General features: G+C 33.2%; 1 long non-coding RNA gene across 1 annotated transcript; it reads left to right on the top strand.

The window, feature by feature from the left end:
* The first annotated feature begins 8,206 nt into the window (after positions 1 to 8,206).
* Positions 8,207 to 9,603, top strand: LOC133854219 (uncharacterized). Its single transcript, XR_009896792.1, has 2 exons — positions 8,207 to 8,400; positions 9,279 to 9,603. It is a non-coding gene; the product is annotated as an uncharacterized LOC133854219 (long non-coding RNA).
* The last annotated feature ends 3,260 nt before the right edge of the window (positions 9,604 to 12,863 follow it).

The following is a 12,863-nucleotide window of genomic DNA, read 5'->3' as shown; positions in this document are numbered from 1 at the left end:
TAATGAAAAATATGATGTTCATATTCTTGTTCCATTTTCATTAAAAGAAATATTAAAAAATAATTAGAAAAGGGGGGAAGAACCCTTGTTGCATAAAGAAATAGCAGCAGCAAGGAAAACTAAAACAAGGATAGAGGGAGAATGCTTGCCAGCCAACCACGGCACTGTAAAGAGAAAAAAAGATTCCCCAAAGATTGAGCAAGTCCCCAGTGCTTATTGTTTTCCATTACATTATAAGCCTTTAGCTAAAAAATTCAGTGGGTAAGCAAAATTTTAGCTAAAACATCAGCTAAATGGATACTCGGTAGGCAAAGTAAATTTTATAGGTGTTAATGAAATCTTCCTACTCTTGACTCACCAAAAGAGAAGAAAGGTAGGAAGCTTGCAAAGGAATAACCACCGAATTTTCAAGGGAAAAGGATGTGCCTGCCTAAGAAATACGTCCAGCCAACCCCAGTCGGTTGTAATAAAGTTCATGCATAAACCTTAGGCATGCAAATCAAGAAGCATTTGACTAAACAAAATTGAAATTGGAGTGCAAACCACAAGAAAGACCATGAGGAGAAGACAAACAAAACAAACCTTGAATGAGATACTGAGGCAGATTGAAATGAATATTTTCTCTTTAGAGATATGCTGCAAGCAATACATTCCGAATCAATTTGTATTATTACTAAAAACTCATTTCAAATCTTAATTTGCAAAAATTATCGAAGTTAACTACTTTAAGAAAGACAAAAATTAAACAAAAAATTCTTTTTAGTTAACCTCCTGCTCCTGCCACTATAGCTATGGCTGTGGCTTGGGCTTCTTGACATATAAGGACTACAAACAGGGCTTCTTGAATAGCTCCGTCTTGACTCACGGCTGCGACTTGTAGAGTAGCTCCATCTCGAGTCATACTCCCTCACCTAGACAAAGTAAATAGAGAAGTAAAGGCAAAATGAGTCAAGAAAACCAGAATTCAGCACATCAAGCATATTGTGACATACCCGTATGTAAGCCCACGAAAAAGGATTCCAAAATTCAGTGTCATCAAGTTTTTTGATATGCAGGGCAAGACAAGAAAAGACCTTACAAAGAGAACAATGACATTTTTTTTAAAAAAATAAGATTGTCAAACACAAGCCGAGTTCCACTCCCACAGTGAAAAGCTGAACATTTTAAACAAAAAGGTCTGTAGGAATACTAACAGCATCATAGTGTGCATAAATACTAACAGTATCATAGTGTGCGTAATAAAAGTCATCATTTAAGTAAAGGAACTTACAGCATACTTCATGTCATCATAGTGTGCATAATCCACAATTCCTGTCATGCCTACAAAAAAGTAGAAAAAACAAATAATTCGAACCAATAAATAAAAGGATTTCCATTCCAATGAAAGAAATACACATCCAAACTGAAAATAGATGAAGTAGATAGAGAACTTTTGCAAACTTTTGCAAGAGTCCCAATGCTATATCCATGGCAGGGTTCACAACATTAATCTGAAATAATGTAAAAAGAACACCAAATTAGGCTTCTTAGTGCACATACAACAGAAAATTAAGCAGGTGATAAACTTTAACAGGCAAATGACCAAATGAATGCAGAGTAATATACATGAAATTTCCTACAATAACAGCTAATTAAGAACACAAATCTGCAGACTGCAATACTCAATTTTATAAAACACATAAATTCAATCTAAATAGCATCACATAGATATTCATTCTATAGTGTGGGTCATATAAATTAAAATGAGAAACAACACCAAGTTAGAGAGCTTGAATCTTAGACCCGAAAGTCTAAGCAATCTTGATTATTCTTATTGTGTTCTGCATAGGAAGCTTTAACCATTCCATCATCACAATGTAAGCCCACTCTATATCCACCTATAAAATTAAAAGACGAGAGTGCATTTAAGAAGTAAAAACTTTTGACGTGGCAAATCAGTGAAACTCATAACGTCAGTTATTGAGCTTTATTCATTTAGCACGTTAAATAGGCCTAGATGCTTTGTTGTCATTCCTAAATGTTTAATTTGCCATATCAAGTCCCATTTATCAGAATCCCAATGCCCAAAACACTCAAACTTTAAACTTCGTAGAATTGCATGCAACATTTTCAATAACCCAAACAAATGAACTTAAAAACAACTTAACACTTACATATATACGAACCAAAACTGGAGGTACCATATAACCAGTAAAGCTTAAAATTACAAAGCATAAAAAAATACATGAATTAAACTCAAAATTATATCAAAGCAAAGATATCTATATATACCTGGTGCTTGGAAGCCTTTGCCGAATGGCCCTGGTCTTCTTGGGACGCAGATCGAGAGGCAGGTACTTCTTCTTCTTGTAAACTTCCCTCAGAACCTCCTGCTTCTGCGATATCACCGTCAACACCTGCGCAATCGACAGCCTCACCACCTTTCTGTATTACCCAGGAAACCCCCCCAAAAAATACCAACAGCAATATCAGAAACAAAGACTTTGCTTTTCGAAAAAAAAAAAAACCAGAGAGAGAGAGAGAGAGTACATCTTGGAGAGCTTGTTGGGTGCACCACCGGTGACCTTGGCGACACGGAGGAGGGAAAGATCCGCCTTGAGATCCTTGAGCAGGTTCAGCAGCTTTGCCTTCGATTTCTGACGCAGCTCATGGGCCTTGATTCTCGCTATGACATTTTCACAAACAAAAAAGCGACAACACAGAAATCAGAAGCAAAACTAAAGCGTGATTTTCGAAAACATAGATACCCATAATCAGAAATAATATGATTTTCAGAAGCATGAAATAAATAAATAAATAAACTGTTCTTCACCTGAGCAGATGATCAAAGGCTCTTGAGCCCTGCCAGACAACTTCAAGACTTTTCTCCTTTGAAATTTTTTCGTTTAATTCCTGAGAAAATGCTGAACTAAACAACAAACCAAATATTTCTTTGGTCGAAATTCAACAAAAAGAAAACTGAAAGAAAAAAAGGAAAAAAGAAAGAAACAGAGAGAAACATCATACGGAGTTTCAGCCTCTTAACAGGCAGAGCATATTCAGGATCTTCAGGCTCGGCAAACCTACTCACAAATTGCACCATCCCTTCATAATATTAAGAAAAAAGATCATATTATAATTATACAAATCAGTATCAAATCGAAAACCATTCAAACACGCTCTAGACAGCAACATTAAACCTGTCAATGACGTGCATTTTCTCTTCTCTGGAGGCGGTTTAAACTCCAACGGCGGTCGAGGCTCAAAAAGCTTCAACAGGTTGGATGTTAGACCAGTGGGTTGGCTCTGCGGCCTCTGCCCAATCTGCATTACAAGCAAAAGTCAATAATCAAGACCACCATATAACTACACCATGATGTTTTTATAAGCCCAGCTGAATTGTTGCAATGATTGTGATTAAAAAATTGTTCCAATACTAAATTCCTTAAAGCAAAATTAGCAAATTTGAAATTCCGATACGAACACTAATTTCTATTTCCTCTACTTAAGATGTGTTGCAGCAAAAACTGAGATGTATAATCAATCATTTGAACCAAATCCACCAAATATAAAGAAGTAAAAAGAATCAAACAAAATCTAACTAAAATTAACAAATCTGTACCATCAAAATATAGATCAACTTTTTCTCTGAGTCAGTCCTAGGGTTGAAGAGATTTTGCAAAAAACCCAAACTACGACCAAACGATGAAACCCAGATAATTTCACAAACAAAAACGAGGAGTCGGATATTTACAAATAGCCCTAAACCATCATTTACGCAAAAAACAGTTTGCATCCGGATAGCAAGTAAACAACACTTTCTTTCTTTTTTCCTTTTTCATTTTTATCCATTTGCAGCTGACCATATAGATTTCCAATTCCAAGACAAGCAACATACGTTGATTAGAAGAACAAAATAAGCCCAAGAAAAATTGCATTCAGCGGCTTGAGAAAAAAATAATAATAATAATACATTGAGGCTTTATATAGGGAAAATAAAAAAGATAGCTTACAAGCAGGTCTCTCCAGACAGAAAAACATAAGAACAAAAGCAAGGATTATTATTCTGAAACCCAAAGCATAGAAGAAGAAATAACTGAAAACGAACCTTGTATGGAGAATTTTTCTGAAGAACAGCTAGATCTCTTGACCGATTGCAGGGTGGAGAGATACAAACCAGGGCACTGATTTTTAATTGCTCTATGCTTTTCTCTCTTTCTCTTAACCGAGCGAATGGACGAGATTTTTGGGAGAAAATCCAGCCGCCTCTGATGGGGTTAGTACTCTGCATCTCCAAGCATGAATGGATTTCTGACAAGAAATTCCAAAAAAAAGGGGAAAAAAAAAAAAAAAAAAAAGAGTCTACGGCAGTACAGTGTTTCAGTGGAGGAGTTGGTAGATAAAATCGTGGATGCTGCATATTGAGATTTGATAAATGACAAGAACGAAACTGAAGATGAAAAAGAAAAGGGCAAAGAAACTGAGTTTTTTTTTTTTTTTTTTTTTTTTTTTTTTTTTTTTTTTTTTTTTTTTTCAGATTGTTCTTCTTTCTGTCGATGGAGAAGAGAAACTGCAGAAACCCTGAAGACAACACCCGGCTATTTACATTAGGAAAGGCCCAAATGGCAATTTCATATAAAACACAAAGCCCCGTAGATTTATTAATAACCGCAATATAGTAATTTTGAAATTTAAGGAAATGCTGAAAGACAAAAATAACCTTATCTGATTTTACTCTAATGTGGAAGAAAGAGGGGCAGAACCATAAAGATACATGTTAAAAGACTAAAATAACCCTGTCTGATTTAAACTCTAATGAAGAAAGAAGAAGGGTAAAACCGTAAAACCGCACCATCAAATAAAAAACACTGTGCACACGTTCAAACAAAAAACACTGCACCGAAAGACAAAAATAACCTTATCTGATTTTACTCTAACGTGGAAGAAAGAGGGGCAGAACCGTAAAGATATATGTCAAAAGACAAAAATAACTCTGTTTGATTTAGCTCTAACGAAGAAAGAGCAATGACAAAACTGTAAATCCATACCTTCAAATAAAAATTACTGTTTGGAATTCAAATAAATATTTTCTGAAAAGGCTTCAAATAAATATTTTACTGTTTGAACTACCTTCACACTTTTTATATATCTCTAAAGTAAAGATATGAGCTAATTAATGGTAATGTATTTTTGTGTATTCTCATTCAGTACAAAAATCATAACTCTTGGTTTGATGGGCTAACAAGCCCATATATAGCCCAAATGATGATCCATTGATCCAGGTTCACCAAACAACTTGGCCGATCAAAGAAGGCAGCAAAGGAAGTTGATTGGAAGAGTGGCTTCTCAGCTTCGGCCACCCTTAAGGGGTGGTTTTATTTATTTATTTTATTTTATTATATTCAATCTTTTGCTTTTTGATTTTTATTTTTTATTTTTAATTTTCTATTATAATAAACATGTGTCGCAATATTATTGTTACCGACATGATACATTAATGGATTCTATCAAATTGTCTAACGGAAAGCGCGTTTAGAGACCTACTTGTGTTTTTTCCTTATCCCGTACAGGAAGTTTTTAGTTATTTTTTATATCCTGGAGAGCTATTTGTAACTCAGTGAAATCAGATTAGTCATTAAATAATTAAATTTATCTGTCAAATTTTATTGCTTAATTTTTTTACCCTAAAGATATTGGGATCCGAATCCCCAACAATATTTGGTACGATTCCGAGCAACAAATGTAAAAGAGTCTTTATGGAGCCAACATGAGGTTGGTGGGCTGACCAAAATATGCTTAGACAGATGGGCTATATAAAGGCTCTTTCGCATTTGTTGTCCAAATTACTTACAATCTAGTTAACAAATTACTGAAAATCTCTATTCAAGATATTGATACGTGAGTTTAAGAACAATCGTGATAGTTCTTTGAGCTTGTTTGAGACAACGAAGTAATGTTATAAGGATGAATCATATTTTCTTTTTAATCTTCTTAAAATTATTGTAATTTTTAAAATCATTATTGGATTAAAATTTAATAGTGATTTATTACACATCTAATGTAATTTTAAAAACCAAACCAATTTTTGAAGGGCTCGAGAAAGACATGGATCTTTCTTTTAATATTACTCAAGATTGTGTTAGGAAGTTTAAAAAATATTTTTAATACTAAAAAAAAAAAAAAGTGTTAGGGGTCTCTGCCCAACCGACAACCCTATCAATTTTTTTTTTTTAAATAATAATAATTTTTAAGTTTTGTATATATATATTTTTAATATTTTTTTTATTAAGAATGACACGTGTTGTCATTTTATTGGCGTTAACATGGCACTTAACGGAATCTGTCAAATGTTTTAATAGAATTTGACTCCAGAATCTAAATTATTTTTTAGCATACCCTAGGAACTTTTGAATTTACTTTGATGTGACAGGAAAAGATTTGTAATTTACGTCAATCATAAAAAATTAATTTTACATTTTTCCTAAAAAAAATTCAAAAGTACTATCAACAATATCTCTTACAATCCCAAAGCATATAGAGACAATCTTATCATTCATTTTATATGTAAAAATAATTATGCTAAGGTGCTTGAGCACACATGAAACTTTATCTTCTTTTTTTCTTTTCTTTTTTTTGTTTGAATAATCATATATTTTATTGAATAAAATTCAATCACTTAGGAGCATAATGCTCCTTAGAAATAATACCACATATATAATTTGGAGTTTCTTCAACCTAAACCATATCTATAACACATAAAATAACCTCTTTGGCTATGGTATGAGTAGCTGTGTTCGCATTCCACTCGACATGGTCAATGCTCCAAGATCTCAATGGAATCAAACCAACTTTGAATCCATCTACAATATGTCCAAACTTACTCCAATTCACTACCAAAAAGAAGAAGGGGGGGGGGGGGGGGGGGGGTTTAAGCTATTTTTGTTAGGGCCGTTTTTACCTAAAGTAGCTCTAGTTTGAGCCGTTTTAAAAACATGTTTTAGTTAAAATGGCTCGAATTATAGCCGTTTTGATCAAAACGGCTCTAATTGCAGCTGTTTTTTTTTTTTTTTTTAAAAAAAAAAGGTCTCAAATTAGAGCCCTTTTTTTTTTTTTTTTAAAAGGGTCTCACATCGATCGTACCACGATCGATCACATAGATCGTACCACGATCGATCACATAGATCATACCACGATCGATCACACATGATCGTACCACGATCGATCATATAGATCGTATCATAATCGATCACATTGATTGTACCATGATCGATTACATAAATCGTACCACGTTACATCACATTGATTGTACCATGATCGATTACATAGATCGTACCACGTTACATCACATTCATTGTACCACGATTGATCACACTTAGATCATACCACGATCGATCACATTGATCGTACCATGATCGATCCCACTTAGATCGTACCACGATCGATCACATTGACCATATCACAATCGATCACACTTAGATCCTACCACAATCGATCACACATGATCGTACCACGATCGATCACACTTAGATCCTACCACGATCTATGTGATCGATCGTGGTATAATTCTATATATCCCCCTCAAATTACTATTTAATTGTCAATGTCTTATACCACGATTGATCATGATACGATCTATGTTATCGATCGTGGTACAATCTATATATCCCCCTAAAACTACTATTCAATTGTCAATGTCCCCCAAAACTACTGATTGTGTTAATGTTTCCCCTCAAACTACCAAAAAATGTTAATGTTTCCCCTAATGACAAAAATACACTTCATAAAATTATTAAAATTAAAAAAATATAAAATAACAAAAAATTATAGAAAAAAATAAATAAATAAAAACTGGTCTCAATTTTTTTTTTTTTTTTTTTTTGATTCAAAGCTAAGTAGTTAGTAGTATATATGTTAACTAATACACACACTTATAAATATTAAGTAACATATATAGCATATATTAATAAATTGAGTAAAAAATGTATTAATTAATTTATTAAAAATTAAAAACTATTGGAGCCATATACTATATTTAATTAATTAGTATACTATATGCTTATTTAGTAGATATAATGATATATATATAAAATTCTTTTATCAATAAATTAAAATTAATTTCAATTTCGGTTGGAGCCGTTTTGGAGAAAAAAATTTCATGTGTTTTTGAACGTGTTCCCTCCTCCCAAAATTCTTTGAATTTTGATTTTTTTTTTTCTCACCCATAAAATCGATCCTCTCTTCTCTCTCTTTCTTTACTCTCTCTCTCTCTGATCTCCGAACCGTCCACCCCCTTCCCGGCCCCTGCTTCCCGTCGCACCAGAGAGAGAGGGAGAGAGCCAAGAGTCTGAGAAGAAGAAGAAGAAGATGAAAGGAGTGGGTGTCTTCAAAAAGGCACATGGCCTAGAGAAACGATAAAGCTAGGTAGGACTCTTCGTTTTCCTTCCCTTGTGTTCTTGAGGTACCCAATCGGTTTATAGCTGGTGAAATTTTTGTTATGATGGGTCGATACTCTTAATGTTAATTGATTTTGAATTTTAGTGGAATTTGGGTGTTGATTTCGTTGGATGTATATGCTGGTGGCCGAAATTTTAGAGGGGTTTTTGATGTGCTCTTTGATATTTGGATTGAGTTTGTTGTTTGAAATTTTAGTAGCTTAAATTGTTGTTCGAAGATTTGAAGCCAAAATTTTCCCTCTTGCTTGCGCTACACATCTTTCCCAAGTTAAACCCTTAAAACGAAATCTTAATTGGGTTGTCAATTCGTCCCAAGTTTTTTTACAGGTTTGGATCTCTCTCTCTCTCTCTCTCTCTCTTGGCGTCTGTGTGTTTTCTGATTTAGGTTTGGAATGAACTTTTGGGTGAATCTGGTTGGCAATTAATTTTGCAGGTTTTTACTTAAAACATTCTCGGGTACATTTTGTTGGGTTTTGAAGAAAATTTAACCCCTTTCGGTTAGAAAGAAATTCTCTTAGGGTTTAATTTGTGTATTCTTATCCTTTTCTGGGTGAGTTTGAGTCGCTGTCTGTGTTAAAAGACAATGAACTGCTTAATACAATTTCGTCTGCTGGTACTGGCTTGAGAAAACAGCAAATTGCAAGACCCACATTTTATAAATTGGTATATCGGTATATGTTAAGCATTCATGTTGGCCTATTTGCTATATAATCGATGCAATGGGTTCTTTATAAGTTCAAATTAGGTTGAATTATATGTTGATATGAGATGATTTTAATTGTAAAACAATCCTTCCTAGATTTGAGTAATCAACTGCTGAGTCTCCTGCTCATGTGCAAAAACCAGGAATTGTTGCAAACCAGAATTTAAGATTGCATGTCAGACACCAGAGAAGACCAATCAGCCTTTACACACCAAATTCAAGGATGGAGATGTAAATCTTCCAGACAAGTGGGTTGCTCAATGGATGCATCTGTTTATTTATTTACTTTTTTTTTTTTTTTTTTATTCTAAGATTGGGCATCTTTCTTCGACTTTCAGATTTAGGATTATATCAGAGTTCTTTGATGGTATGAACTGTTCATTTAGGTTGCTTAGTCTATGTAAAAGGTTTGCATGCTTTAATTTTATGTTTTGTTTTGGTTATGGACGCTATCACTTCTTTTTGGTTCCTTCGAGTTTGGTGGGATTTCATTTTCAGCCATTTCATTTTCACCATGGAATATTTCTGCAAGAAAACGGAAGAGAAGTGAATGATTTAGATAGCAGAAAAATGATACGAGTTTTTTTCATCTCTTGTAGACTATGTATTTTGGTGCAGGCTCGAATTTTCTGTTATGCTTGGATTTCATGATAGTTGAAAGTATCACTATCTCTTGCTCTTTATTGCTTCTTGGTTCAGTTCCCACTTTTCACATGGCTTGGCAACATTAGTGTTAATTGGCTTATATTACTTTAGTTAGAACAGTTTGTGTTCATAGCAGGTGTTTAGGGTTCAGTTGGATCGTTTTTATTGGCGTTTTAGTTCGTTTTTTGGTAATCTTGCTATATCACATATTATATATATATATATATATATATATAACTTCTTTTTATCTAGAGTCGTTTGACTCAAAATATGTTTTTTTTTTTTTTTAAAAAAAATTTAGATCCGTTTTAAGGTTTTAATTGTTTTTGTTAAAACGGCTCAAATTAAGACTTTAATACTTGATATGTGCGGAACGGCTAAAAAAAAAATGTTTCAAACTGTTTTGAGCCGTTTTAAGGCCTTAAAACGACTCCAAAAAAAGAGTTCAAACATCTATTTTTTTGTAGTGATTGTTGTCTGGTGCTTTAATCGCGTTGACAATTTATAGGGCGTCTTCCTCCAATAAAATAAAGAAAGTCTTAATTTTTCTTTAAATTAAGTTGGAATAATTTTTTCTAATCTAGTCTATTAAACTGAAATATATTTAAAACATATGCGATTCTCACATGCATACATATTCTATTAAAAATTATATAAGAATCATATGCCGGTTGAATACATTTCGCTGAATACATTTCGCTTGATAGGTTGGTTTTTTTTTTTTTTAAATTTTTTATTTAAAGAAACAGAGATTGATTTTTATTTTATTTTTTGGTAAAAAAAAAAAAAAAAAAAATCAGTTACTAAAGCTAAGGCTACGAAGGATTGAAGAATAGACAAGAAAGTTGGTGGACCATCAAAGTTTGTGGTCTAGAATCTTGCATCCTTTTCATCAATCATGCATTTCTCTTCTCCTAAACACTTTGAGCCAGCATCAAAGTTCTTTTGCCGTGCCAGCATCAAGTTGCCGGTTTTTGATTGAATGAAGTTTTTCATGTGGAGCCCCCAACGCTCTATACTCTGACCTGCATCTATCAAAGACATTAACGGTGGCCGGAGTGGGAGGCGGGGCATCACCAACTTCCCCTTGTACGCGAGAAAACCCATTACATGCAATTAATGTAATAAAAATCTCTCTCCACTTCCTCCAACATTTGAAAATATTATCTCTTGTTTCTTAAGAGTCTAGAAAATTCTCAATTAATTCACATAATTAACATATTTAGTATTTATCTCTTTTCAAAAAATAAAGGAAAAAAGATTAAAAAGGCCACTTGAACTAGTAGCTAATTTTAAAATAGTATTTTGAATTTTCAAGTGTGTTAAAATAATCTATCAAACTATCAAAGTGTGTCAGAAATGTCACTTTTTTATTATATTCCTATAATACACTTGTCACAAATCATATATTCCGTTAAAGAAATAATAAATTTTTAAAAAAAAAATCAAGAAAAAATAAATGAGGTAGAGGAAGTGATTGTGTAGCTTTATTTTAATGATGCATGGAATTTCAGCACATTTGTAGTGAACCACCCCAAGATCAGCTCTAAGGGTGGCCGGCCACCCCCATTGGTCCATAGGGGTGGCTTGAGACACCCCTCCAGATTTTTGTTTTTTTTTTTTTTTTTTTTTTGCCATTTTAGTTTTTTTTTTTCTTGATTTTTAAATTTTTTGAATGGAATATATGACATGTGGCAAACGTATTATATGAATATTTTGACGAAAGTGAAATTTTTGACACACTTTGGTAGTTTGATGAGTCACTTTAGCACACTTGAAAATTTAGGAAACTTTTTTTTTTTTTGAACGAAAGATCTGAGTATTTCATTCATGAAAGATGACGAGTATAAAACTCTTACATTACAAAGCATAAAGCTCTACAAAATCATAGTCATATGCTATAAGGTTACAAAGTTATACATACAAACAAAATTCTTACAATAAAGTGTTATCTATAACTTCATCTTCTGCTAACCCATCTACAAAAATAGTTAAAGATCAGATCTACTCCGAACAGACTAGATCTAAGACAAGAGTAGCCAAATATTCTAAAAAAATTTATTTAAACTGATCGTGATAGATAAACCCTCACACCGAACTATCCAGGCCGTGAGAGATAACCCTTCACACCGAACTATCCAGGCTATGAGGGATAATTCCTTACACTTGATTATCCTTCATCTCATAGATCGTTTATAAAGGCAGATCTATAGAGAAGAAAACTCTAATTTAAAGTAAAAATACAACCAGAAAACAGCAATATCGGTCATGGAGGAGATAGATGGCACAACACGGAGGTAGATGGACAGATGTATAGCGTAGAGGCCAAAATCACTGATCTAGTCGAAAAACACTTGCAAAAAAAGAAAAGACTAGAATGGGAGGGGAGAGTAAGAGCGGTGAGTAGAAATGAAAAGGGGGAGGATGAGGGACTAAATATGCTCCCTCATCTTTTCAGATCTGTTTTTTGAGAGTTTTTTCTTTAGGGCCGGCTGAGGAAGAGTTATTCATGATAATTAAAGAAAGTTGAAAAAGAATCGGTGGACTATTTTAAAATCAGCTGTGTGTTCATGAGACTTTTTAATATTTTTTTCAAAAATAAAATACTTTTCAAGAATTCTGTCAAACAAATTTTTTTTAAGAAATTCTAAGATGTCATTCCCTACAAAAAAAAAAAACAAAGGGACAGAGAAGAGATAATAATAATGAAGGGTTGTGAAAAGAATTTCTTTTCCTAAATTAATCTTCTGTTTGAACAGGAAAGCCCTCTTTACCCAAAGAGAACGGAAAATGAATAGTGCCAACAATTCTCAATATCAAAAAAAAAAAAAAAAAAAAAAAAATCTCAATGAATCCATTAAAAAAATATTTGAGATGGACCTCACCAAGAATATTGATCGAATTTATCGTATAAAAAAAAATTCGAATCAATATAATAATAAAGTACTTTTCAAAATCATTAATATTCTCCTTTTTATCATTAAAAAAAAAACAAAAATCAAAGGAAGACGGCTCCAAACCACACAGCTGGCAAGTTGGACATAGTGTTCAGATATGCCCAATAATTGAACTCCCCGCCAGTT

Source organism: Alnus glutinosa, chromosome 13, assembly GCF_958979055.1.
Source record: "Alnus glutinosa chromosome 13, dhAlnGlut1.1, whole genome shotgun sequence".
NCBI classification, from domain to species: domain Eukaryota; kingdom Viridiplantae; phylum Streptophyta; class Magnoliopsida; order Fagales; family Betulaceae; genus Alnus; species Alnus glutinosa.
This window is presented reverse-complemented; position numbering and strand designations above follow the sequence as displayed.